Source organism: Ursus arctos, unplaced genomic scaffold, assembly GCF_023065955.2.
Source record: "Ursus arctos isolate Adak ecotype North America unplaced genomic scaffold, UrsArc2.0 scaffold_4, whole genome shotgun sequence".
NCBI classification, from domain to species: domain Eukaryota; kingdom Metazoa; phylum Chordata; class Mammalia; order Carnivora; family Ursidae; genus Ursus; species Ursus arctos.
The window spans coordinates 50,999,361-51,026,677 of record NW_026623056.1 but is presented as its reverse complement, the minus strand read 5'-3'; the positions used below and the strand labels follow the sequence as shown (position 1 = coordinate 51,026,677).

General features: G+C 38.3%; 3 long non-coding RNA genes across 5 annotated transcripts; 2 read left to right on the top strand and 1 right to left on the bottom strand.

Moving 5' to 3' along the window:
- Positions 1 to 1,755: 1,755 nt before the first annotated feature.
- On the bottom strand, positions 1,756 to 6,213 carry LOC113250400 (uncharacterized). Of its 3 annotated transcripts, XR_003314035.4 has the most exons (3): positions 6,096 to 6,200; positions 5,915 to 6,017; positions 1,756 to 2,224 (listed from the first exon to the last, which is right to left on the bottom strand). It is a non-coding gene; the product is annotated as an uncharacterized LOC113250400 (long non-coding RNA). The 3 variants fall into 3 exon arrangements; XR_008957277.1 differs by having other exon boundaries at positions 1,756 to 5,984; positions 6,096 to 6,213; XR_008957276.1 differs by having other exon boundaries at positions 1,756 to 6,017.
- On the top strand, positions 2,092 to 20,759 carry LOC123000643 (uncharacterized). Its single transcript, XR_008957274.1, has 3 exons — positions 2,092 to 3,897; positions 14,988 to 15,029; positions 18,467 to 20,759. It is a non-coding gene; the product is annotated as an uncharacterized LOC123000643 (long non-coding RNA).
- On the top strand, positions 6,010 to 12,389 carry LOC130542606 (uncharacterized). The gene is made up of 2 exons (XR_008957275.1): positions 6,010 to 6,686; positions 7,223 to 12,389. It is a non-coding gene; the product is annotated as an uncharacterized LOC130542606 (long non-coding RNA).
- Positions 20,760 to 27,317: the final 6,558 nt, after the last annotated feature.

Sequence of the window (27,317 nt, the reverse complement as noted above, 5' to 3'; positions counted from 1 at the left end):
TTCAAAATCCAAAGTTCTAGGAAAAAGACTTCATTTAGGCTGAGATGTCAGGGATCCCTTGCCCCTGGGGTAAATGGCTGCAGCTATGGCGGAAAGGCTAGCTTGCGTGTCATAAAAATGGTTGCCTGGGTTCGCGGAAACTAGTTTCCAGAGAGGTGTATGGGTTGGCAACCCCCCCCCATGCTTGTATTATTACACTGGTGTATGTGTTCACTGTATTAACATTCTTTGCATATACAGGTTCATTTGGGTTAAGATCATAAGAATATTTGCAGGTTAAGGTCATATGAATATTTCCAGAACAAAACCTGTTTGTATTCTTCCATTACCTAACAAATAAAGAATTTGGGTAGACTTGAGATAGAAATCAGAGTTCGTTTTCTACATCACCACAACAAACTACCACAAACCGGGTACCTTAAAAGAACAGAAATGTATTTTTTCACAGTTCTTTAGGCCAAATGTCCAAAATCAAGGTCTCGGCAGGGTCAGTTCTCTCTGGAGGCTCTGAGGGAGAAACCATTTTATGCCTCTTTCCAAATCCCGGTAGCTGTTTGCAATTCTTGGCATTCTTGGCTTGTAGATGGCTCACTCCAATCTCTGCCCCCATCTTCACATTCCTTCTTCCCTGTATTTCTGTTCTTCTATCTCTTATAATTTTCACTGGATTTAGAGTCCACCTTAATCCGGTATGATTTCACCTCAATCTTGTACCCTAATTACATCCACAGAGACCCTTATTCCAAATTAGATTCCATTTTGAGGTTCTGGGTGGACGTGAATTTTGGGCGTACACGATCCGACCCACTACCACATCCATAATGCCTCTTTGTGACTAAGACCCTAGGAGCCCCACTTGTCCCCTCCAAATTGATTTGTTTTACTTTTACCAAACACTTAATATATGGCAGGCACCGTTCTAAGTATATCACAAATAATAACTCATTTAATAGTTGTTTAAATTGGTATTGTTTTTCTCCTGGGTGTTCCCTCCCATGAGTGAAAGGCTGACCCCCCTGCCCTTAGCAGCTGGCCCAGGGCTGTGTGCATGGTCACCCTGATAAAGACCAGCATGAGATCCGGCTGCAGCTGCCCGACACTGACAGTCTATGTGGGCTCTCACTTAAAAATAACATATCACCTCCCGGAGTAAGAGATTCAGGAACCCAACAGATGAGATTTAAGATTTCTTATGTAGGGGCGCCTGGGTGGCACAGCGGTTGGGCGTCTGCCTTCGGCTCAGGGCGTGATCCCGGCGTTATGGGATCGAGCCCCACATCAGGCTCCTCAGCTATGAGCCTGCTTCTTCCTCTCCCACTCCCCCTGCTTGTGTTCCCTCTCTCGCTGGCTGTCTCTCTCTGTCGAATAAATAAATAAAATCTTTAAAAAAAAAAAAAGATTTCTTATGTAAATATCTCCCTGGAGAATAAACAGCAGGACCTCTCCTAAGGAAAGAAAGAAAGGGATAATAATGAAGACAGCGGAGCAGCCCTGGGAGGAGGCAAGAGTGGCTGAGCCATGCCATGCAGGTTCATAGTGTTCAGGGATGTTCCCTTCACTGCAGAAACAGGGAACTTTCTGGACCATGTGATCCTCCAGGTTTTTCTACGTTGCCACTTGTTTCTTCTTGCCTTCCTTCAGACCCAGAGAGCCAACTCCTCACTGAGGTGATTAGCTGGATTGAATACGTTTTGATACTTGTCTCTTGTTTTAAAATACCACGAGGGTCTATAACATAGTAAGCTGGGAGCCAAATAAGAATCCAACAAATGACATTTTATTCCCTTTTAGTAGAATAACCAACCTAAGAGTTGACATGAGATTGGAGCTCCCGATTTACTTAGAACAGATTTTTATCAGCCCTGGGCGTGCAATGCTGTATTTTCGGTGTGTTTCTGTCTTCACGAAGTGTAGCTGAGCTGAAGTCTCCATTCTGGAGCCATTCCATAAAATATAGTGCCTTGTGGTCTGCCAGAAGGATTAACTGCCAACAGGTGACAAAGGTACATTTCACAGAACAATGGATGGATAAAAATGATTCAAGTGATAGAACCAAGTACTTATCCATTGTAAGAGTATCGCCCACAGTGGGGAGAACTGAAAGCCGGCATCAATTATGACGCCCTCTGTTCCAAACACAAAGGAATAGAGAACTGCAACAATCCAAAGCAGGCAGGAGTCCTACTGAGGCCTGCATCTTTCAGGAAGGAAGGTTCGGGTCACCCTACGAGGTAAAAAAATCATAACCAGTTTAGGTGTTCACTGAAGGCAAAGGGAATACAGAATGGGTAGTAGAAGGAGTCATACTAACTAACCAGACATTTACTAATGGGGCATGGTTTTTGTTCCAAGATGTTATTGGTTAGTTGGTGGATAATTTATTTTACCATGTTATTATAAGTAGAGCAATTTAGTTTTGAAAACTATCGGGAGATCTAAGCCTCACGGATTCTTTTCTTTCTTTCTTTTTTTTTGAGAGCGAGAGAGACAGGGAATGTGTGCGTCAGTGCAAGTGGGGGAGTGGGGAAGGAGCAGAGGGAGAAGAAGAGAGAGAATCTTAAGCAGGCTCCACACCTAGCCCACGCAGGTCTCGAAGGCAGGTCTCGATCTTGTACCCTGAGATAATGACCTGAGCCAAAATCAAGAGTCCAATGTTTAACCAACTGAGCCACCCAGGCACCCCTAAGCCTGATAGATTCTTATTACATTTTACTTGTGAACTTTTCAACTTCTAATTCTCTTATTTAAAATGTACAAAATAATTTCAAGAAAAAAGGTCAAATCTTAACCTATCTCTATAGTACTAGCTGAATTAGAAAACCAAAAGAAATAAAATATAAGATTTCATGATATTACATAACTGTGGGTTTTTGTTTTTTGGTTTTTTGTTTTCAAATTAGCCATGGTGGAAGAAGAAAGCATTCACTTCCACTTTTTGCCATTAGCTGCCCTGTCTTCCTACCCTTGATTATATTCAGGTCCTTGACAGCAAACGTAAATTCTGGCTGGAAAGGGGAAAGAAGAGAAGTAGAAATTTGTAGTTCAGGGCTGGCCATTCTAAAATTTGTGTGCCTTTGCCTCTTAGCAGGACACTTGCTTAAAAGGTGCTCATATACTTGCTTCCTCCAAGAACTTAAGTTTGTTAATGATGCTGTAGCCTGGGGTGGGTGAAAGCCTCCATAAAAGGACAGAAAAGGACCACAAGGAACACAAGTCCCAGTGAAAAGTCCAGCTCTGTCAATGATTTTAGCAAGTCCTGTTACCTTTCTAGGATCAAGAGATCTCCCCTGTAAAATGAGGAGGGGATCTGGCTCATCTGTTCTGTTCTTACCCCTTTCCTGCTGTGATACACACAGATGACCATCTCATGATCCCATTGAGAAAAAAAAAAAAAAAGAGGTGGTTTAGCTCACAGACATACCCACCTGAAAACGGACTCTGTCCACATACGAGAACGGTCTTACTAAGAATGTTTATATGAGTATTACTGTTGTTAAAAAAAATAAAGCTTTTTATATGTTTGAAAAATAACTGAGGAAAATAATCCAAAGCATTTTCAGAGACATACAGCAAAGGGCAAGCAGATTCGTTTATTTATTTTTTATCTGTTTGCTGTTGGTTTTAACACACCATGAGGGGCTATAACAGAGTCCAGCGGCAGTCAGATAAGAAGTCAGCAGAATGAACCTTAGTTCCATCTGGTGGAGTAGCCACAGTTCTGCTTTCCCCAGTTTCAGTTACCCACGGTCAGCCGTGGTTGAGGCAGATGACCCTCCTGAGGAGTGGTCGGTCAGGGCTACCTAAGGCCACGTCACAACGGCCGCCATTGTCATTCTCCTCACTTCGTCTCAACACGTAAGCATTTTATCATCTCACATCATCACAAGAAGAAGAAGGGTGAGTAAATATTTTTAAAATGAGAGACCACATTCACCTAAGTTTTAGTACAGTATATTGTTATAATTGTTCAATTTTATTATTGTTGTTAACCTCTTACTGTGTCTAATTCATAAATTAAACTTCATCACAGGTGTGAGGTAAAGGGAAAAACCTAGTATATATTGGGTTTGGTACTATTCCCAGTTTCACACATCCACCGGGGGTCTTGGAGCATATCTTCCGTGGATAAGGGGGGACTACGGTATAATGGTTAACAGAGGCCTGTTTTTGACATGACATTCCTAAAAGTATTTACAAGCTTATGGGGAAATCACCATTTATCTCATAAGCAAAAATAGAAATAATCCTTAAATTTTTCTTTGAAAAAATAAACATTGATATTTTTAAGTCTTCTACTCCAAGGTAAACTACACTGAACTGATTTCTTTATGCCTTTGCATATTTAATTTTCCGACATGGCTTTCTAAAAGAGTAATAGTGCAAACAGCACCACTCCCTGAAGCAGTGCTGTCTGGGACAGTGGTTTAAAAAAAGTTTGCGTGATGAGAACCTGAGATGTGGAACTGGAGACGTGGGGCTTGGTCCTAATTCGGCAGCTCACTGCATGCCCTCAGGCAAATCACCTGAACTCTGAAGTTTTGGCTTCATTTTATGATAATCACAGGTAATCAGCTGCACCTCTCAGAAATACAGTGAAAACAAAAAAAAGCTAGTGACTTTTTTAAAAGAAATATCATTTTATTACCTTACAGAAATACAGTAATAGTAATTCTTAATTCTAACAATGCATCCTTGATTTAATGAATAAAGAACGTTCATTTTTAATCAGCATTTATTTTTATGCAAATAGAAGCTATTGTAATACTCGAAAATAGTTCTCTTAAGTTGGGTAAACATTTCCCTCTGAAAATTTGTTTAGATTACTCCTTTGTTTAGCAAACTATAATGCAAATCTAAATGCCTTTTCGGTGTTGTTCAATTCACACAGGTGCTACCAACTTCTTAATGATAAATACATTGTTACTGGATGATAAATGCAATTAAATGTTTTCCTATTTGTTTGCACTTTGACAGAAGATGCTTATTTTTATTATAGATAGACCCAACCTTCAGGCCACACCTGAAATTTCTTCCTACTGACTGGAGTCACGGGAAATGGTTCAGAAGTGAAAATTTCATGTTATTTAATGAGAACCTATTAAGCACTTACTGTGTACTTCGAAAGATTCAAGATAGGAATAAGACATTGTTTTAGCCTTCAAGTTTCTCATAATCTGATTGCCACAGTTTACCCTGGAGTCTTACCCTCTTCAGTGCCTAATGCAAAAGTCACATTAATATCTCCCCCCCATTTTATTAAAGTCAATCCTTTTTTAAATACATAAGATGAAGGTAACAGCTAAATAAAAAACAGAGATGGGCATTTACATTCTCTACAGTTTGTAACCTCATTTAGGAAATGGGATGCTCATACTTTTATTTTTTTTATTTCTTGGGGAAGGGATGCTTACACTTTTAAAGTCTTCAGTATTGTCTTAATTGTTTGCAGATGCTATCAACATCTTTATAACAAGGAAAGAGTGAACTGTACCACACACAGGGAAAACAAGGAAGAAAAGTAAAAAAAAAAAAAACTGTACTATTTTTATTCTTTTTTAAATACTAGAAAGGTTATAAAAATGGATTTCATTTTAGTTTAATCCAGAGCTAGCAATATCTCATCCCTAAAACATTTACTTGCAGAAAAATTCTTAGCATACAGAAAATAAGGAACACTAGTTGAGCTTTTCTAATATTATAAAGTACATCTATTAGCCACTCAAATACATCAAATCAAGAAGAGGCTGGAAAGCCCGCCAAGATACGTGTGAACTCCAGGTTGGCAGTGGCATTAAAATTGGTGCACTATTTCTAGCAACACAGAACAAGAACCCTAAAAGAGTCACAGCTTTTGACCTAGCGAATCCACTATTAGAAATTTATCTTAAAAATAATAAAAACTGTTTATACATACCTTTGTAAAACAGTAGCATTTATAACAGCAAAGCCCTGGAAACGTCCGACTGTGCAGCAGCACCCAGTGGCTGATTGTACAATGACAAACGGTAAAGGGGAATCTGTGCAACCATTAACAACAGAAATAACTCTTTAATATGAAAGTATACTTTTATTTTGGGGAGATAAAATTTACTTACCATATGACTCATCCGTTTAGGGTTTTCCGCACCTGCCCACAAGGCCCTGGCTCTAGTCCCTCCGCAGTGGCGGAAGGGGAGGCCCCCGCGCCCCCTCCCCGAGCGTCCCCCCACCCCCGCCGGCCTCCGGCTCTGGGCACCGCCCTCCGCCTGCGTCTCCGCCCACAGGACCAGGGGCTGCCCCCTCCCGGGCTTGGCTGCCCCAGCTGGCGGGGTTTGAGCTGCGGGAACTCCACCGCCAGGAGCGCGGGCGCGTTCCAGGCGAGGCAAGAGCCGCAGATGTCCCAGAAGACTCAGTAACGGTAGATGACACGAGCAGAAACTATGGAAAGGGGATAAGCAGGTCTACCATCTGAAGCTGTCAGTATGGCATCCAATCAAACACTGGACGAAAAAATTTGAAGCAAGTATCATGAATCAATAAGCAAGAGCTTGCTCATTAAGATTTGGAAGGAGTTTCGTTCGAGGGGACATCGTAACGTGCGCAGAATTTTCCAAGGAAACTCTATAAACACTTGACTGCGCCGCCTTCCGTCCCGTGGTTGAAACCATGGGTACAGGTTGCATATTGTGTTACTAGAAAGGAATTGGGTAAGCAGTACACGGGTATATGGAACTTTCTGGGGTCCTCCCGTGAAAGACAGGCTGACACACTGCTCGTGCCTGGAGCTGGCCTGCTGTGTCCCGCAGCATTTTCACCCTGGCTTCAACGCAGCTCATGAAGAGCATGTCTTTTCACTGATACTTTTTTGATAGTTTTTATATATTAAAAAAATCCTTATCCAATTTATAACTGAAGATAATAAGACACTATAAATGAATTAAAGTAACATATTTGTGTTACCTTTCACTATTTCTATTTCACATTAATTTTTAGTTGTAAAATGTTTAAATTGATTCTTACTGTTAATCTCTACCTTTTTTTAACTGGTTTTCAGCTTTATTTAAGTGTCAGAGGATTTATTGTCTTAGGAATAGTGTATTGCTTTGCAATATTTAAAAAATAAGCCACTGAAATTTGCATGCCCGATGCACACTTTTTAAATTTAAATTCAATTAGCCAACCTATAGTACATCATTAGTTTTTGGTATAATGCACGTTTTGATTAATTTTCTGTATTCTTTAGTCAAAGGCATACATCACCACGAATCCTTCATAGCCATGGACACCTCCATTCTCCTTTGTGTGATGTCAGCTTCTCACCATGTTAATCCTATACTGTTTTCAAGGATTTCTGACTGATGGTTAGTGGGGTATTTGAAAAGTTCTTAATTGACCATGTGTAGCCACTTAGTACTGCAATGTAGATCACTCAATTTACCAATGTATTTTAAAAATTAAAACATTTTTATCCCTCTTAAAAAAACTCCTCTGTTTAAAGTATACAATTCATAGAATGCTTATTGTTTTATAATGTTTTTATAATTACTAAAACTTTTCCATTTTTTTTCTTTTAAGATGAGGCAAGAGATCCGTAGATCTAATTGCCTGGGACAAAAAACAAAACAAACAAACATGAAGGAGTCACATTCTATTTTGTTTAAGAACTACTGAAATATTGTTGCCACTCCACCCATGCAATGAACACAATTTCTGCCTAATATCCAAATAGATGTCCAGTCAGTCCAACAAGAGTTTCTAAAAATTCAAATCCAGATGGTTGCCGGGGGGAAGGGGGTCGGCGGCGGGGGGGGGGGGGTATGAATAAAGGGCAGTGGGAGATACAGGCTTTCAGTTATGGAATAAAACGTGCATCATAGGGAATATAGTCAGTGATACTGTAATAGTGTTGTATGGTGACAGATGGTAGCTACACTTGGGAGAATAGAATAACATAGAAATTTGTTGTATGTTGTACATCTGAAACTAATATAACATTATGTGTCAAATATACTTCAATTTAAAAAAAAAGAGAAACAAAACCCACTACTAACCTTAAAAAACAAAACCCACTACTAACCTTAAAAAACAAAATTCAAATTCATTGCTGCCAGTAAATTACCTTTTTATTTTCCAGCTTGCATTAAGTTTCATATTTTCTCCCAACTTGTCCTAGCAGTTCAAATCCAACATGTCTGATGCCAACTTTGGGACCCAGAGCTTTGGTAAGAAGAAGGGAATAATATATACATTGGCTTTATTCTCAGGAATAAATGTGGAATAATGGTAAACACACAGCCTTTGGATTTGGACTTGGATTTGAATCCTGGCTGTGTATTAACTACTCTGAAGCTTACTTGGCCCTGTGAAATAGGGCTAATCATACTTACTTTTAGGGTGATAACCAGCATGGTGAATCTAAAGTACTTAACACTTAGCTGGAATGTTGTTGAGGCTCACTGACAGGTGTAATTAGTATAATTATTAATCCTATTATATTAGCATAGACCAAAAAACACACAAGCCTTGTTTCTCAGACCACACCAACTCTGAGAAAACCAATTAAGGGTGTGAGTTACTCCTAAGGAAATTTTATTTCAACGCCCCCTCACCCATTTTCCTACAACCTTCCTTGCAACACCACTCAGGCTGTATGACATTCTAGAGAGGAGGGGAGCCCTTCTTCCTTCTGCATGCCTGCACCCATGCACATCCAGGGAGCTAGTCTACCTCTGCAGAGTCTCCACTACTCATCTTCCTCTACCACTGAGGACCTGCCCCCAACAAAGTGCCATCCTCACCCCAAGCACGTGGTTCTGCTTTTCCTAAACCATAGCTTTTGGGAAATTCTGAAGGCTGGTCTTGTTCCTTGGGGGGGGGGATACCCAGGCACACCAGTCTGTGACTATAGAATAAAGTTAAACTTCTACTGCTTTGGCTGGAGCCCCATCAATCTATTTTCTGGAAATTTCCATACGTACACCTCCACTTATACTGTATGCCAAATATTTTTGAGATGTTTCCAAAGTGCTGCCCAAGGCATTTTGGTTATAAATCCCTTAGGTTCTTCTGATAGTTTTCCTAGACTGCAGTCCAGGATATGACTTGTCTAAAAAGGTCAGAGCTCTAAGAGTTGAAAGAGAGTAGGGTGCCCTGGACTTGAGGGAAGCAGGTGGCAGAAAAGAATTTGTAAGTGGGAGGGCCTGTCCAGTTCCCACATGGGGGGTACCTGGGTGATCAGGCAACAGTGAGATTCCTAACTGTGAAGTTTGGTGTAGAACACATTGTTCAACTCGGACAGAGAACATCTGACAGTGGGATCAAGGTCAGAGGCCCATCTCAAATTTCCAATAGGCCTTGGGATTCCTCATAGACTCCTGAGATAGAAAACAGGTCCCACCTCCTCACTCCATGAATAACATTAGATTTTCTGTCAGCTGAAAATTGGATTTTCTTCCAACGTTGGTGGATGTGTGGGAGAACAGATTAATTTAATTTAGAAAAAATGTTTAAAAGTTATATTTCTTTCACTTTGAGCGAATGAAGTAAATCATGGTTACTTTCTTATTTCCACTACATTTAACTTGCAGGGCTCTAGCAAGTATCCTAGGCTAATTATTGAGAGGTTCTGTTAACTTCTCTGTTACCTTGAAAAGTAACATTCTCAAGGAATGATCTGGAAAGCAAAGACAGATTTATATACAATGGATTATTATTTTTTTTAATTGCTAATCGTTCCAGTCTTTGGATTGTATTTCTTTGGAATTTACATGATTAAATTCAACTATCTGGATTACTTAAGTGAAATATTTTCTGACGAGACAATTTGTGGATTCTGAAGAAAACTACAAGAGGTGACATAAATACAGTGCAGAAAACAAAACTTTTGGAGACAGAAAAACAAGCTGTGAGATGCTGGACAATTTGCTTACTTCCCCTCGGGCTCAGCATTTTCATCTATGAAATAAAGATATGGAGTATATTTTCCATCAGGTTATGATGAAGAAGATAATGAATACATACTTAAAAGCACAAGGCCTTCAATAAATGCTCATTTATCCTCTATTGTAGCCAAAATTGGCTACTTTATGATCTCCTTTATTTAAATAAGTTTATTGATATGTAACATACAGAAAAGTGCATCGTAAGCATAGAGCTTGATGGATTATCACAGCAGGAACACAAATTTATAATCACCATGAGATTAAGAAGTAGAACATAACTAGGGTCAGGGAAGCCTCTCCAGTCCGGTTCCAGTTGGTTCTCCTCTCCCTCCTCTGGTAATGTAACCAGTGTCCTATCTTCAACACCATCGTTTAGTTTAGTGTTTTGTTTGTTTGTCTTGGGTTTTATTGTGATAAGGACACACCATGCGATATATCCTCTTAAACATTAAGTGGACATTGTGGGCTACAGACACAATGCCATAGCACACCTCTAGCACTTTCTCATCTTGCTTAACTGACACTTACTGCCTGTTGATTAAACCATCATTTTAGCTTGGTCTGATTTTAAATGTCATAGATATTGAACCATAGAGCCTGTATCAGTATTCTTTCACTTACATTAATGAAATTCATTCATATTTTGCATTAAATAGGAGTTCGTTCGTGAAGTTCATTGCTAGGGTTTTTCCATTGTTTGAGTATACCATTTTATATTTGTCCATTCGAATTTGGGTGAGCATTTGTGTTGTTTCCAGGTTGGGGTCATTGTGAATAGTGTTGTGATCATTTGTACTCACAAGTATGCATTTCTGTCGGGAATATGCATGAGGGCCAATTTGCTGGGCCGTAGGGTATGTATATGAACGGCTTCTGAAGGTCCTGCCCAACAATTTTCTGAAAAGGCTGTGCCAATTTTCTATCTCACAAGTGGCAGGAGAGCTCCTGTTATTCTGCATCCCAGCACGTGGTATTGACAGTTTCTTCTTTTTTAATTTAGCCTTCTGTGCAGGATAGATTGTTATCTTGATGTTGACACTTCCCTGACAGCTACAGAGGTTGAACACCTTTTCCCACACTGGTTCATTATTTGGCTATCCTCTTTTGCGAAGTGCTTGTTCAAAAGCTTTTTGAGCATTTTTTTATTGGGTTGTATGTCTTATCATTAATTTCTTTAGTAGTTCTTTATATACAATCTTTTCTTCACTCCATGGCTTGCCTATTTGCCGTAGGCATTCAGATTCTCTAATTCCGTTTCAGTTGTCAACAGTCTATTCTTAACTATTGCGATATTATAGTAAATATTGATATTTAGTATAAGTGTTCCAACTTTTTTCCTTTTCTTCAAGATGATCTTAGCTCTTCTTGGCCCTTGCATTGCCCTATGCATTTTAGAGTTAGCCTGCCAATTTTTTCACAAAACCTGCTTGGGCTTTCATTGAAATTGCATTAAATCTGTAGGTCAGTTTAGGAAGCATTTTACATATTTAGTATGTTGAGTCTTCCAAATCATGAATATGATGTTTCTTCCATTTACGTATATCTTCTTTAATTTATTATCAATAATGTGTTGTAGTTTTATGTAGAGAGATTACAGCTTTCATTATTTTAAAAGATTGTATTTATTTATTTTTGAGAGACACAGAGAGAGAGCATGGGCAGGAGGTAGGGGCAGAGGGAGAGGGAGAAGCAGACTCCCCATTGGGCAGAGAGCCCCATGTAGGGCTCAATCCAGGGTCCTGGGATCATGACCGGAGCCAAGGGCAGATGCCTACCTGACTGAGTCACCCAGGTGCCCTTCTTTCATTATTTTTAACTAGATTTTGCTATTTTGGAAATTTCAACTTCTCAAGCTTTTATTTGTTTTTAGTATTAAGAAATATAGATTTGGTCTATATTACCTAATGCAATCTACACATTTAATGCAATTCCTATCAAAATACCACAGCATTTTTCACAGAGGTGGAACAAACAGTCTTAAAATTTGTATGGAACTCAAAAGACCATGAATAGCCAAAGCAACCTTGAAAAAGAAAAGCAAAGCTGGAGGCATCACAATTCCAGACTTCAAGTTATATTACAAAGCTATGATGATCAAGACAGTACAGTACTGGCACACAAACAGACACATAGATCAATAGAACTGAATAGAAAATCCAGAAATGAATCTACAAGTCTAGGTCAATTAATCTTTGACAAAGCAGGAAAGAATATCCAATGGAAATAAGATAGTCTCTTCAACACATGGTGTTAGGAAAACTGGACAGAAATATGCAAAAGAATGAAACTGGACCACATTCTTACACCATATACAAAAAGAAATTCAAAATGGCTGAAAGACCTAAATGTGAGATAGGAAGCCATTAAAATCCTAGAGGAAAACATAGGCAGTGACCTTTTTGACATCGGCTGTAGCAACTTCTTACTAGATACATCTCCTGAGGCAAGGGAAACAAAAGCAAAAATAAACTATTGGGACTTCATCAAAGTAAAAAGCTTTGGCACAGCGAAGGAAACAATCAACAAAACTAAAAGACAACCTATGGAATGGGAGAAATATTTTCAAATGACATATCTGATAATGTTACAGGATTTGTGTCCCCTTAGTGCCCACAGTTCTTGGTCACACCACTTTGAAGAATGAAGAGGTAGACCAGACAAAGAGTGGTGGGTGGCAAAGCAAAATTTATTGAGCAAGAGTATAAAGCTCCTGGAAAGGGAGGGGGGGTCCAAGTGGGTTGCCTCTAGAGTTTCTAAGTTTAGCGGTTTTTATGAGCCCTTTTGTGGAACTATCTCAAGCAATCAGGGTGTTCTGAGTCATTCCAATCAGGGCTTTGGTCACGTGTCTGTCTACCAATTGGGTTAATGTCCAAGTGCTGATGGTCTTTTTTTTGCTGACATCTGGGGACTTATGTCTTAATGCACTTGCCCATGATTTTGACAAATGCTTTTATGGTTAATTGTCTTATTTTAGGACATTTTGCAGAGGTCATTTCTGCAAAGGCTGCAAAACAGGATGTCAGTGCTGTTTTATTTTAGCTGTCCTGACTCCATATTTTCTTATTGAGGACCCTGGCCCTGACTACCTAACTGTCCAACTAAGTCCTAACAATAAAGGGTTAGTATACAAAATCTATAAAGAACTTATAAAACATGGGGCAACTGGGTGGCTCAGTCGGTTAAGTGTCTGACTCTCAATTTGGCTCAGGTCATGATCTCAGGGCTGTGAGATTCAATGTCAAGTTGGGCTCTGCATTGGGCAATTTATTGGCATAAAGTTGTTTAAAATATCCTCTTACAATGTTTCTAGTACTCGTAGAATCTGTAATGATATCTTCCTTTTCATTGCTGATATTATCTATGACTTCTTTCTTTTTTCCAGATCAATCTTACCAGGACTTTATCAATGTTATTAATTCCTTTCAAAGAACCAACCCTTGAGTTATTTGATCCCCTCTATTATAAATTTGATTTTTATTTCATAAATTTCTGCTTTTATCTTTATTTTCTTCCTTCTAGCTTCAGTGGGTTGAATTTGCAGTTCTTTTTGTAACCCCTTGAGATTACAAATTTAGTTATTTGGGTATTTAAATAATTAATTTATAGACATTTTTTAATATTTGACATGAAGGCTATAAATTTCCTCTTGAGCATTACTTTTGTCTAGTTAACAAGTTTGGATATTCTGTATATTCACTATCAATTCAGTTTAAATATTTGCTAATTTTACTGTGATTTTTTAACATATACCTCATTTAAAACAATGCTCCTTAATTTCCAAACATTTGAGACAATTAAATTATACTTATTTTAAGTGTGGAGTTCAGTGAAATTTGAACAATGTATGCACCTGTGTAACCTCCAACAAATTCAAGATAGTATACACTGCTATCCCCTCTCATAAAGTACCCTCATGCTCTTCAGTCATCAATTTCCCACATCCCTGACCTAAGAAACCACTATTGTGCTTTTGTCACTATAGATTAAGATTTTCCTATTATAGAAATTCATATAAATGGAATCCTATACAGAATGTAAACTTTTATCATCTGGCTTATTTTGTCAACATAGTGTCTTTGAGATTCACTGGTTTTTGTGGCATGCCTCAGTGGTTTGTTCCCATTTACTGCAGAGAAATATTTCATTGTATGGATATACCACAGTTTAGTAATCCATTAATCTGTTGATGGTATTTGCATTTTTCTGGTTTGGGGTTATTTTGAATAAAGCTGATACAAGTATTTGTCAATACATATGCACACATGTCTTCCTGTCTTTCCCAATGTGAAATTGCTGGGGAAAATGGTACTTGATAAGTAATTACCAAACCATTTTCCAAATGGGTTGAATCATTTTCTAGTCCCAGTTTATGAGTGGGTAGTTGCTTCACATCCTCACCAACACTTGGTATTGTTGACCCTTTTAATTTTAGTCATTATAGTAGGTTTGTAGTGGTATCTCACTATGTTTCTAATGTATATTTTTTCTGATGACTAATGATGGTCAGCAGTTTGCAGGTACTTGTTTGTTGTTTCTACATCCTTTTTTGTGAAGTGTTTGTTCAAATTTTGTGCTTATATTTTAAAATTGGGTTGTTTGCCTTCTCTTACTATTCAGTTGTAAATATATTTTTTAATGTCACCTTACTTTCCTTTTTTTTTTTTAAGATTTTATTTATTTATTTGACAGAGAGAGAGACAGCCTGCGAGAGAGGGAACACAAGCAGGGGGAGTGGGAGAGGAAGAAGCAGGCTCCCAGCAGAGAAGCCTGATGTGGGGCTCGATCCCAGGACGCCAGGATCATGCCCTGAGCCAAAGGCAGATGCTTAACAACTGACCTACCCAGGCGCCCCGTCATCTTACGTTCTTAATGGAATATTTTAAAGAGCAGAAGTTTTTAATTTCGATGAAGTCCAATATTTATTTATTTATTTACCTATTTATTTATTTATTGCTAGTGCTTTTTAGCTTTTCGTGTCCCCTTTTCGGTGATTTTGCCTACCAGTGGTCACAAAGGATGTATATGTTTTATGGAAGATTTATAGATTTTTTTTTCCTTTATATTTAGATGTAGAGTCCATTCTGAGCTAATTTTTGTCTGTGGAGTGAGGTAAGTGTTGAGGCTTTTGTTTTTTAACCCTAATTATCTTTTGGTTATTGATTTCTTGATTACTTGAATTGTCATCAGAGAATGACACAATTTCAGTGTTTTGGAATTTATCAAAACTTCGTTTGTGGCTCATGATATAATAAATTTTGGCAAATGATCTCTGTGGGATGAATGTGTATCCAACAGTTGCTGATCACAGTGATTTACATATATGTCAATTAGGTAAATTTTGTTAACTGTGCTGCTCAGATCTGCTGAAGGTCTACTGATCTTTTTCCTCCCACTCCTTCTCTTCCTCCTTCCTCTTTCAGCTTGCTCCATCAGTTATTGAGAAATCTGTGTTTATTTTTTTTTAAAGATTTTATTTATTTATTTGACAGAGATAGAGACAGCCAGCGAGAGAGGGAACACAAGCAGGGGGAGTGGGAGAGGAAGAAGCAGGCTCCCAGCGGGGGAGCCTGATGTGGGGCTCGATCCCAGATCGCCGGGATCACGCCCTGAGCCGAAGGCAGACGCTTAACGACTGCGCCAGCCAGGCAGGCGCCCCGTGAGAAATCTGTGTTTAAATTTCCCACCATGATTGTGGATATGCCTATTTTTTCTTTTGTGGTTTTGTATGTATGGTTTTACTTTAAGTATTTCAAAAGCTTCTTGTTAAGTCATTTGATTTTAGAATATTCTATCTTCCTGATGAATTAAACTTTTTATCATTCGAAATGTCCTTTTCATCTCTGAATGTTTCTGTCACCTTGTACTGCTCAGCACCTGCATGCTGTACATATTTCCGTCCTTTCTAATCTTTGTGCATTCTTATATTTAAGATGTATCTCTTGCAAGCAGCACATAATATTTTTATTATCAAGTCTGACAAGTATTGTCTTTACTTAGAATATTTAGTCTGTTTACATTTAACACAGTTACTTATACTTAGAAGTTTAAATTTAATGTTCGATTTTCTCACTGTCCCTCTGCTGCTCCTTCCCTCTCTCCTCCTTCCCTCTCTCTGCCTCTGTTCTGCAATGTTTTGAAGTAGGCCTTTTATTATTCTATATTTCACCTGTATGAGCTTGCTAATTATACATTTTCATTATTCTTTTAGCTCTTACTCTAGAGACTGCTACATGCACCCTTGACTTGTTAAAGTCTGATAAAAAGTAGTATTTTAATTACTTTCCAAATAATGCAAGGTTCATAGAACACTTTAACATCATTTAGCCTTTTCTCACCTTTTGTAGTATTGTCATGGATTTTACTTCTGTATATATAACTAAAACCCTTCCAGATATTATTATTATTTTACACATTACACATTCATTTAGATTTGTCCATGTATTTATCTTTTTTGTTGTTCTTTATTTCTTCCTGTTTCATTGCAATTTCTACCTGGAACAATTTACCTTCCTTTTTTTTTTTTTTTTTTTTTTTGAGAGAGAGCACGCATATGCGTGCATGAGTCGGGGGGGGGAGGGGCAGAGGAAGAGGGAGAGAATCCTAAGCAGGTTCCATGCCCAGCTCAGAGCCTGTCTTGGTGCTCAATTTTCAAAACCAAGATCATGACCTGAGAGGAAATCAAGAGTCCAACACTTAACCAAGGGAGCCACCCAGGTGCCCCTGGAACAATTTACCTTCTGACTAAAGAACTCCCATTAGTATTCCTTTAGTATAAATTGGTGAATAATTCTCCCAGTTTTTTTTTTGAAGATATCTTTATATTGCTTTCATTTTAAGAAGACATTTTCAGTGGGTGTCAAATTCCAGTATAGTTCTTTTCCTCCAGCTCTGATGTTAGATGTCATTTTATGTTTGTGGCCTACCTTCTTTTGTTAAGAATTCAAAATCTGTCTTATTGCTGCTATTTTGAAGATCATATATCTTTTCCCTCTAGATTGGATTACTATTTTCTTTGTCTTTGTTCTTTTTTTTTTGGCAAGTTTTACTATGATACACTCTTGTTCATTTTATCTATATTTAATTTGAATGGGGTTTATAACCTGAATTAGTGGCTTGACATTGTATAAAATTCTGTCATTTTGATCTTCAAATTTTGTCTCTGCTTCATTTGTCTCATCTGTTATTTTTTTCTTTTTTCTTTTTTTGGTAGATTTCAATTACAAATATTTACATTAAATATTTCACCATTTCCTGTGTATCTCTTATGTTTCCTTTTTTTTTTTTTTTTTTGGTATTTTTCCTTTTTTTTTTTAAGATTTTATTTATTTATTTGACACAGAGAGAGAGACAGCCAGCGAGAGAGGGAACACAAGCAGGGGGAGTGGGAGAGGAGGAAGCAGACTCCCAGTGGAGCAGGGAGCCTGATTCAGGGCTTGATCCCAGGACTCTAGGATCACGCCCTGAGCCGAAGGCAGACGCTTAATGACTGAGCCACCGAGGTGCCCCTCCATTTTCTTTTCTCTCTGTTTTTTGCAATGGATATTTTCTCCTAGTATGTGTTCCAATTTACTAATGCTCTCTTTAATTGCTCCTCATCTGCTTTAATTAACTTTTAAATTTTAGTTATTATATTTTTTCAGTTCTATATTTTACTTTTGAAGAATTTTTATATTTTCCAGATTTATGCTGAGATTTTATGCTATCATCTGGTTTACTGAACATATTAATACATTATATAAGGGTCATGTATAACATCCAAATCCAATATTTGGATTTCCAGTGAGCATATTTTTTATAATTTGTTTTTCTCTTGTTTTTTTTTTTGTCATGTAGTCTCATCTCCTGGTGCACATAGTAATTTTTGATTTGTAGCCAGACAATATATATGACAAATTATAGAGATAATTTAAGACTCTAGATAATACTATCTTCCAGAGAGAATCTATTTTTGTTTGGCAAGTGGATAAGAGAAAGATTAATTGTAACTCTGTCAAGGATTTAATTGATTGGATGCCAGCCTTCATTATATTTGAGGGCACATCTAGCCCTTCTGGAGTTCCAAGTTAAAACTGGAGTGTTCACCTGGGGCTCTCCTCGTTGGTGGTGCTCAAGTCCCATTTTTGCCCACCAATACCATAAGACTGTTGGAAACTCTGCTCAGCTCCTCAGCCTCTTGCTTTCTGCTTTCAAATAGAGAAATCTAAAGAGCCAATTTGGCTCAATTCTCCATACTTTCATTCTGTCTTGGCCTAAGTTCCCTAGAAAAGAATTGTTTATTGGGATGTATAACCCTGAGACAGTGAAAGTAAAGGGAAAAGAAAGTTGGGCAGAAAGGAAGGAAAAGTAAATACAAAATAGTATCTTATTGCAGATGACCACAGCTTCATGAAGAGACATAGCTCACTGCCTAGAGACAGCCTGTCTTGGAACAGTCTGTCAGAGGGAGAATGGGAGAGGAATTTATTCAGCGGCTTCCTCCATTGAATGACTTATCTTTCACTGGCCAACATTTACCCCACAAGGCATTAACTTCTATGCTTTTCCAGGTTTTTCAACTGGACTCTTCAGACCTACCGGAGAAACAAAATTCTCTACCCTGCAGCATGTTGCTTCATCCAACTCCAGAACTAGTGAGAGAAGTCAGATCCTTGCTGGGTACAGTGGGGCCTGCCGCCATAGCTGCCACACCTCCACCTGCATCAGGCACAAAGGAGTCCACACTGGAGACTGGCACTCACCTTGGGGGAGGCTGAGGCAGGCTGTGGTGCTATTGATGAAGTAGTGGTGACCTCAGGTCCATAGTAAGTTTGAGGACCTGGGAGACAGACAGGGCGTGGAAGATTTGAGAAGTTTCCTCAATTTGTGCAATGTGCTTTCTCCCAGGAATCTTGACCTTGTGGCTTCAGAATTCTCCAATGTCTTCAAGTTGATTGTTTTATATATTGTCCAGCATTTCAAATTCTCAAAGGAAGTTTTGGTCTACAACCAACTATTCCCTGTTACTGGAAAAGAAAAAAAAAAAAAAGATCGTTTCAAGATCTTCTTATAGTAATATAAAATGTTTACCCCATGTACCACTGACACTCAAACATAGTTAAAAACTAGTCGACATTGGACTTACAGTAAAATTTGTGGAATGTCAGGTTCTCACTAGTAGATATAAATCACCCCTGACTTATATATTGACTCCTCAGATGAGTTCAGTCAATATTTTTCAGTCAATGTCAAGCTGCCCTTGATTTTCTCAGATTGAGCCACTGACTATTACTCATCTAATGGAAATTCCCATCCTGACTTGAGCACTTAATCATGGGTGGTGCCTTAAAGAAAGGCACAAAATTTACCAATTACATCATCCCCAGGGCAGAAGATTCACAACTGGTTTAATCCTGATTGCTTCAAAAATTTAATTGAGACTGATGGGTATCTCTCCTTTCTCTTCCCAGCTATAAACCTACTTCTGGTCTAACCTAGCCCGTGATCAACTCCTTCTGACATACCCTAATAATTGCAGAATCTCCCCACCTGTTGTCCTAAAACATTACCGACTGTATGAACCCTGTAGTTTTAGGCCAAAGATATTAGTTCTTAATGAAACCATCTTATAGAAGTTTACTATGGTATCAGTTCTGTATTTTCATGTAATATGAAACAGAACACATCAATGGAAGGAACACTATTAGAAGGTCTAAATAAGAGTCTTCTCTCCCACTTGCTACCATCTCAGGGCACCTGTGATGCCTCTCTTAACATAAAGACCACCCTTTAGAGAATGGTAATAGATGCATGCTTATTGATAAAGATCATGGACATCCAGAGATGTTTCACTAGCTTTCTCCAAAATAACAAGTTCACTACAGAGATTTTAGGGTAGTAACCTTTCTGTACTTCCTCCCCATCTGTCATTTGTCACCACCATGGGTCATCTTCGCTACTGGAATTTGAATGTGTGGTCAGTGGGAAATGTTGACATTTCCAAAGGGAAGAGATCCTTTCTTCAGGAAAAGGAATATGTGTGGCTGTGGCTCCTGCTAGAAACTAATCTACAGCCCCCATCTCCACATCAAGAAATACTTTATCACAAAATTGTGTATGGAGTTTAAAAACTATGTGTGCAGTATGATCTCATTTATTTGTTATGTAGGTCTGTAAAACTTAAATGCATGTATGAGGATATGTACTAAAATGTTAGATGTTATATCAGGATCGTGAAATTATGGGAGCAATCTATACTTCTATGCACTTACTAATACTGACATCATTTTACTTAATGGGCGTATAGGTGTTTGTTTTTTTTCCCCAAAAAAGCTTTTTAAAAAACTGCTTGTCTGATGTTGGGCTCTTCTAGGTACAGTGCATGTGTTATGCTCCTCTAGGCAATTAGATCAGGTAATAAACATGAAAAGTATAGAACAGGACCTGGCACATAGTCTGTTCTAAATAAATGTTAGCTATTGTGTTTACTGTATAGGAAATTAAACTCATCTTTTTCACAAACTGCAAATTTTAAATACGTATATTTAGGGTCTTAAAGAACATACAGATCTACAAAGGCACCAAATGATCTATTAAGGATGCTTGCCTCCTTTTTTTTAAAGTGAAGTATAATTGAAACAGGGAGAAAACATCTATGATAACCGGTAGGCAAAGGAATATAAGAGGTTGGAAGTCAGCAACTCTGTGAGCGCTGCCACTGGTTAGCTAAGGTTATAATCTGGGTAGAAAAGAATGAAAAATATCTGGAGAGGAAAGTGATGAGCAAAGGAAGAGTGGAAGAGGGAAGAGACGGCAGAAATGGAAAGGAAAAATTGGAAAGAATGTAAAAACTAATTGGAGAAAGAGAAAGGAGAAGATAAAATGAAAGTGACAAATGGAAGAGGGGCATCTACAAGGCCAGTCAATGTAACTTACATTTGCCAGGAGTTCTGTTAAGTGTTTTACAAGAAATGACTCATTTAATTATTAGAACAGTCTTCTGAAATTAGCATTTTATTGTCCCCATTTCACAGAGGAGGAAACAAAGTTTTTCAGGATTGAACTGATTTTTCCCCAGATCATGGATTGCATCTCTTTAATAAGATTATGTCAAAAAAAAAAAAAAAAACCAATTCTCTTTGAGCTTCCTTTGGTCTGATTTGTCTTTTTGGGGGTATGATGTCAGATTTTCCCAGATTATAAAATAAAAACCCAAAATATCTTCCCCTTGCCTGATGTCCTCTATCTGGTCATTATTTTCTATCAACCTGTGAAGCAAGCAGGTGTATTAAGGTGCAGAACAACATAACATGAAGAGAAATGAGAGGCCTAACTTTAATACCATGTCCATATTTTTTAAATTAAAAATTAAATTGTTAATTTTAAGACATTAGACTTGCAAATTTATTTTATATGAAATTTTAGTAAGGTATAAAGAGAAAAATCACAAAACATTTTTTTGAAAAGCATCAAATTAAATAGAATTTGTTTGGCCCCAGAATTTTAATATTGTTACCATAATACCTGACATCTGTGTCACCCTTCATTAAGTAAGAAAATGTTTTTTTAAAAAAAGAGAAAGAGCTAAATGGAAAAAATAGCCTCTGTGAGGTTTTATATTTTTTGCAATCTTTCATTAAAAGAGTTCTGGGTTGGTAGTCACAGGGTCTGTGTTATTTAGCTCCTGCTCTGTCAATTGTGCAATCTTTGCCCCAGCTCCTAACTTCTCTTGAGTTTTAGTTTCCTGATCTGTGAAAGGAAAGATATGTTTGCAAAGATTGTAGGACTGTATAACCTATAAAAAACAAGGGAGGGAGTTCTCCTGTGATGAGAATTAGGTCACAAGGAACTTTAGAATAAATATTTTAAGGTTTCTAGTAACACTTTGCTGGAAAAAAAATCACATGTTGAATGATGATTGTTGACTTTTACTTGATGCCATAAGTGATAGGAGACATAGTAATGGTAGGTGATGATACTGAACAAAAGGAACAAAATAGGGGTGCCTGACTGGCTCAGATTGTATAGCATGTGACTCTTGATCTCAGGGTCATGAGTTCAAATCCCACGCTGGGCATAGAGCTTACTTAAAGAAAAAAATAGTCATCCACATGTGCCAAGTTAGTGAATGCTATTCATCTTCATTATTTTGTTATATTTGTATAAGATATGCAACAGCCAATAGCTTGGTCAAAATTGAAATAATCCAAAAAGAGTTTCATGCATTTCATTGATTTGCATGGTAGCAATCACTGGGGTGACCCAGAGTGAAAGTATTTAGGGGGGTAGGGAAGGTATGGAGGAAAGAGAGGTAATAATTACTCAATAGCTCTTAAAAACCATCCTTCAGTTAAGGTCAAATACCACCAACATGTTACTTTGTTAAGATCTAATAACTTGCTACTTAAGATACTTTTTTCCCAATTTAAAGATTTGGAAATCTTGGGGCGCCTGGGTGGCTCAGTCGGTTGAGCGTCAGGCTCTTGGTTTTGGCTCAGGTCATGATCTCAGATCCTGATTTCAGGGTCATGAGATCAAGCAGAGCCTTGCCTTGGGCTCCCAGCTGTTCAGGAAGTCGGCTTCTCGCCCATTCCCTCTGTCCCTCTCCCCACTCATATCCTCTCTTTCTCTCTCTAAAATAAATAAATAAATGTTTTTGAAAAAAAGATTTGGAAATCATGAAAAGTGGAAAATTTGAGAACAAAATTTTTTTGAGAAAAAAAATTATTTATTTGAAAGAAAGAGAGAGAGAGAGAAACAGAGGGAGAGGGAGAACCAGACTTCCCGCTGAGCTGGGAGCCCGATGCCAGGCTCAGTCCCAGGACCCTGAGATCTCTACTTGAGCCAAAGGCAGATGCTTAACCAACTGAGCCACCCAGGCGCCCCGAGGAAAAAAACATTTTAATTAAGTTTTTAAATAGCTATATTTCTCAAATCAGTGTGTGAGTATTCAGCTTCAAATAATAGAACTCGCTGCTGAAAGTGGCTGAAAAAATAGGGTTTTGTTACTTTCTAACCCAGAAATCTGGAGGAAACTATTTCCAGGTTTCTTAGAGCAGCTCCTCAGTTTCATCAGGCGGCAGGACTCCCCATCTGCCCTACGTGGCACATTGACTTGATACCTTCACGCTTGCAAGATGGTTCCCCCTGTTCCAGGTACCACGTGTAAATATGACAATATTTGGGGCCCCAGAATGGAGCCCCATGTGTCACTTTTTGTTAGAGACTCCTTATTTCCCACTGCCCAGAACTGGCTCCCCTGCCACAAAGGGCCTGTACAGGGTCTAACAAAGTGGTGCTTGCCATTTCCATCTCATAAAAGCCGTGCTTTGCCAACATGGAAAAGGGGGTATGCAGCCAACACACCCACTTTTACATGTTGGTCTATGTCCTTCCAGAAATTTCTTCCTTGCAGAGTTTTTATCTGCACGTTTTAAATCATACTATATATCAGGCTTTTGTAACTTGCCTTTATCCTTCATATTCTACCATAAACATTTGTCCCACAGTAATAGTCTTTGGAAATTTTATTTTAAATGGCGACAGAACATTCCATGCCAAGAAACATATCCTAATTTACTTCACTTGTCCTAAGCAGCATTCCTTTCATTTACACAATACTTACTGGGTAGTGAGTACTATATACCAGAGGCTTTACACCAGTGCCTCTAATCTTTACAACATTCCAGCAAGGTAGCTATTAGCATTCCATATTTATGAATGAGGACACTGGAACTCAGAGAAGTTAAAGTTTACCGATATTCCTGCTGGTCAACTGCAGAACATGATCTTGGGCTCAGGCCTATCTGATTCCCAGACCAGCTAACACAATGATATTTATTCAACATTGTTGGGGGAGGGGGGAAGAAATTATAGCCCAAATCAATGGCCTAATTCATAAATATAAATTAGGTAAGTTTACTATTGAGCAAAACCAACCAAACCAAACCAAACAAAAACAAAAAAGAATTCATGCAGGCAGCCAGCAAGTGACTACAAAGCTATAATGGAAATGTAGCTCTATTACCACGGATGTGAAGCTACAATTCATCATCTTACTTTGAGTAAAGCATCAGTCGTTATTCAATTTGCATCAGTAGTTACATCAAGCCGACTCTGACATCCTGTTTTTCATAAATCTTGATCAGGCTTATTTTCATGCTTTGTGCTTCATAATTATTCATCAGTACTTCCCATGGTTGCCTCTGACAGAGTAACTAGCACATACAATTAATTAGTCACATTCTTCAACATTCCTTGGTAAGATTAGATTAAGTTCAGCTCCTCAAAGCACCAATAAGAAAAAGCTCCCGATTTAAATCTTGTATGCCAAAATAAATTCCATTAGCCCACAGAACATTCTATAAACCATAGATTTTTATGATATTTCCTACAATACACTTTGTCCATATCCTCACACAAGTGGCAATCAGTCTTTTTGTTCTAAAGATATTAAGAAGGCCATACAGTATCTTACATACAGGTGTCAGCAGTTAAATGCAGCACATGAGTGAAAAATGAAAAATAGGGGCACCTGCGTGGCTCAGTCAGTTAAGGGTCTGCCTTTGGTTCAGGTCACAGTTCCAGGGTTCTGGGATCGAGCCCCACATTGGGCTCCCTGCTCAGGGAGGAGCCTGCTTCTCCCTTTGTCTGCTGCTCCCCCTGTTTTGTGGGCTCTCTCTCTCTTTCTCTGTCTCTCTCTGTCAAAGGAATAAATAAAATCTTTAAAAAAAAAAGAAAAAGAAAAAGAAAAGGGGAAGGAAAGCAAGGAAAGAAGGAATAAAGAAATGAACATACAGGGCAAGAAAAGGGAAAGGTGGACGGTGCTACAGTCACTGTTGATTCTGTTGTGATAGAATGAATTCTAGGCCAGACTGGAAAACAGCACAGGGCAAATGTTTCTGGCCAGCCAATAGGACCAGCAGAGACTAAGCCAAAAGGAACTGCTGTCCCTGACTGAATCACTTCAGGTTACCTTCCCTGAGGTCTGACTTTTCCTCCTCCTGCCCCTCTCCGACTTGGGCCACTGGTTACAACAAACTCCCTCCCTATTTGGTTTCAGGCGCTTTGGGCCTAGTCTACTTTGTTTTCCTATCCTGTTCCAGGACCTGCCCCAGAGCGCTTTCCCAAATACCACCTCTTTTCAACAAGGAGTCCTCACTTCTTGCTTCCACACCCCTCACGCCCCTGCCATTCCTGCCTAATGGCGTGGGTGGTTCCAGGAAAAGGGTGACATAAACAGGTTTCCTCCGGACTTGACACAGCAGAGCCAAATAGGAAAGGACGCTGGCAGCTTTCCCGGGGAGGCCAGACACTCACTGAAGTGTGTTGACAGTGTGGCAGATGGGGAATCAGTCCCTTAGAGAGCAGGGAACACTCACAGAGCCTCGCAGCCACTTTGCCCTCTGGGCTAGTTATCAGGGCCGCTCTAGGGTCAATAAACCAGAAAGTTCTCAGTCTGTCTGGCCAGACCAAGATAATTTGTGGGATTAGACCTCATCGTGGCTCTTTGTCCCGTCCTGATACAAGCCTCTGGAAGGGACAAAGGAATTCATAAATCTGCTTCAGTTTAATCTTTGTTACCAAGCAAGAAAAAAATGTTGTTCCTACTTTTTCTCCATTCTAGATTACTAATACTCCCACTTGGTACCTCATTAATAATCCAATGCTACAAGTCTGGGGTTTATTTGAGACAGAGCAAAATGATGTGTAAACAAAGATGTGAGAAGTACATCTTATTGGGATATTCAATATATACATCAAGATTATATTATATTATATAATTATATATTACATGGTATATGATTTATAATATATACTGTGTAATTACATATATGAAAAATCTTATTGGGATATATTATATATTATGATTACATTTTATAATTATATATTATATTATACAAGATGCACAAGCAAATTTTACAAGTTTATAAAAAGGAAAATAATAGATTTTGGATAAATACAGATCTGGTTTTCATTCTAAACACGGTAACAAAGGATAAGTTGACTAACTTTTCATGCATCAATCAGTTTTTTCATCACTGAAATGAAGGTTATGATATCTACCTTAGATGTTAAGAATTATGAGAGAATGTCTATAGGGTATAAGGTGTAGAGTGATTGAAACGAAATATTAGTTCCCTTTCCTCTCTAACCCATCAACACAAGAAAACACAGATTTTTTTTTTTAAGCTTTTCAATCAGTCTGCAAATGTACTGAAGTATTAAAACATTAGGGCTCTCAAAGAGTTTACAATTTAGTTGGGGATTTAATGTTAAGTCACGTGGAACAGTAAGAGAACAATAGAAGTTCACAATTTAATCGAGTAATCAATTGTGCAACATGTGGTTCCAGTTAATGAATTATAATTGTCGAGAAAAAAATGAAATAAAAATGGACAGAAGTTTTCTGTCACGTAGTCCTTCCCTCTTCTGAAATTTTCTAGGTGTTGTATGGAGCAAGAAATAAGTCTGAGTTAAAGTTAATTATATAAAAATATTAATTTATATTTTTCTGTATAAAAACAGACTGACATATACTTGATGACATTTTTAGGGGTGCTCCAGACAAAGTGCTACTAATCTTCTGAGGACTAGTCCAAAATCTCTTTCAAAAACAGAAAAATCCTCGTAAGAGTCCATGTTAAAATCAACCTCTCCTCTGACACTCATAATCCTCTAATTCTTTGCTGTCACTTTGTGCCTATCGTGATGATTACAAAAGTATTTTATATAGATAAATTGTCCCATGCTTATTTTCATTTGATAGAAGAATTCATCAAAAGTGTATGAAGTAGTAAGAATCCCCAAGCTCCCTTCTACTCCCATTCACCAAAGAAGCAGATAGTCTATCAAATACCAAAAATAATGAAAATATGCAAATCCCCCTCTGGAACTATTTCTGGGTTCTAAATTCTATAGCGAAAAAAATATAAACCTGTTAGATTTTCCATCTTTGTCTTTTACTTTTAGAGCAGTTGATAAAAAACATTTGCATTAGTAAAAGTATTTTCATATGATTCATGAATCATGTTCCTTCTTGGCCATCTAATACAAACCCAGGGTGTTATTTACCATGTCTATAGAAACTACTCTTTCATATGCCTCTGGTCAAATCTTTTGCCACCTACTAAGGAATTATGATGCTTTTACTCTCAAGAGTCAGACAAAGTCATAAGTGTGGCAGAAAGACAAAAAGTATTATCTGGATAAAAACCCAATAAGCTCAGTCAAAATTAAAGAAAAGAATAAAGTAACTTACACGTATTCTGCCTACCATGTGCCAGGCACTGTTCAAAACATTTTATAATTGGGGCCCCTGGATGGTGCAGTCGGTTAAGGGTCTGACTCTTGGTTTCGGCTCAGGGCATGATCTCAGGGTCACGGGATCGAGCCCTGCCCTCAGTGCAATCTCCTTAAGAT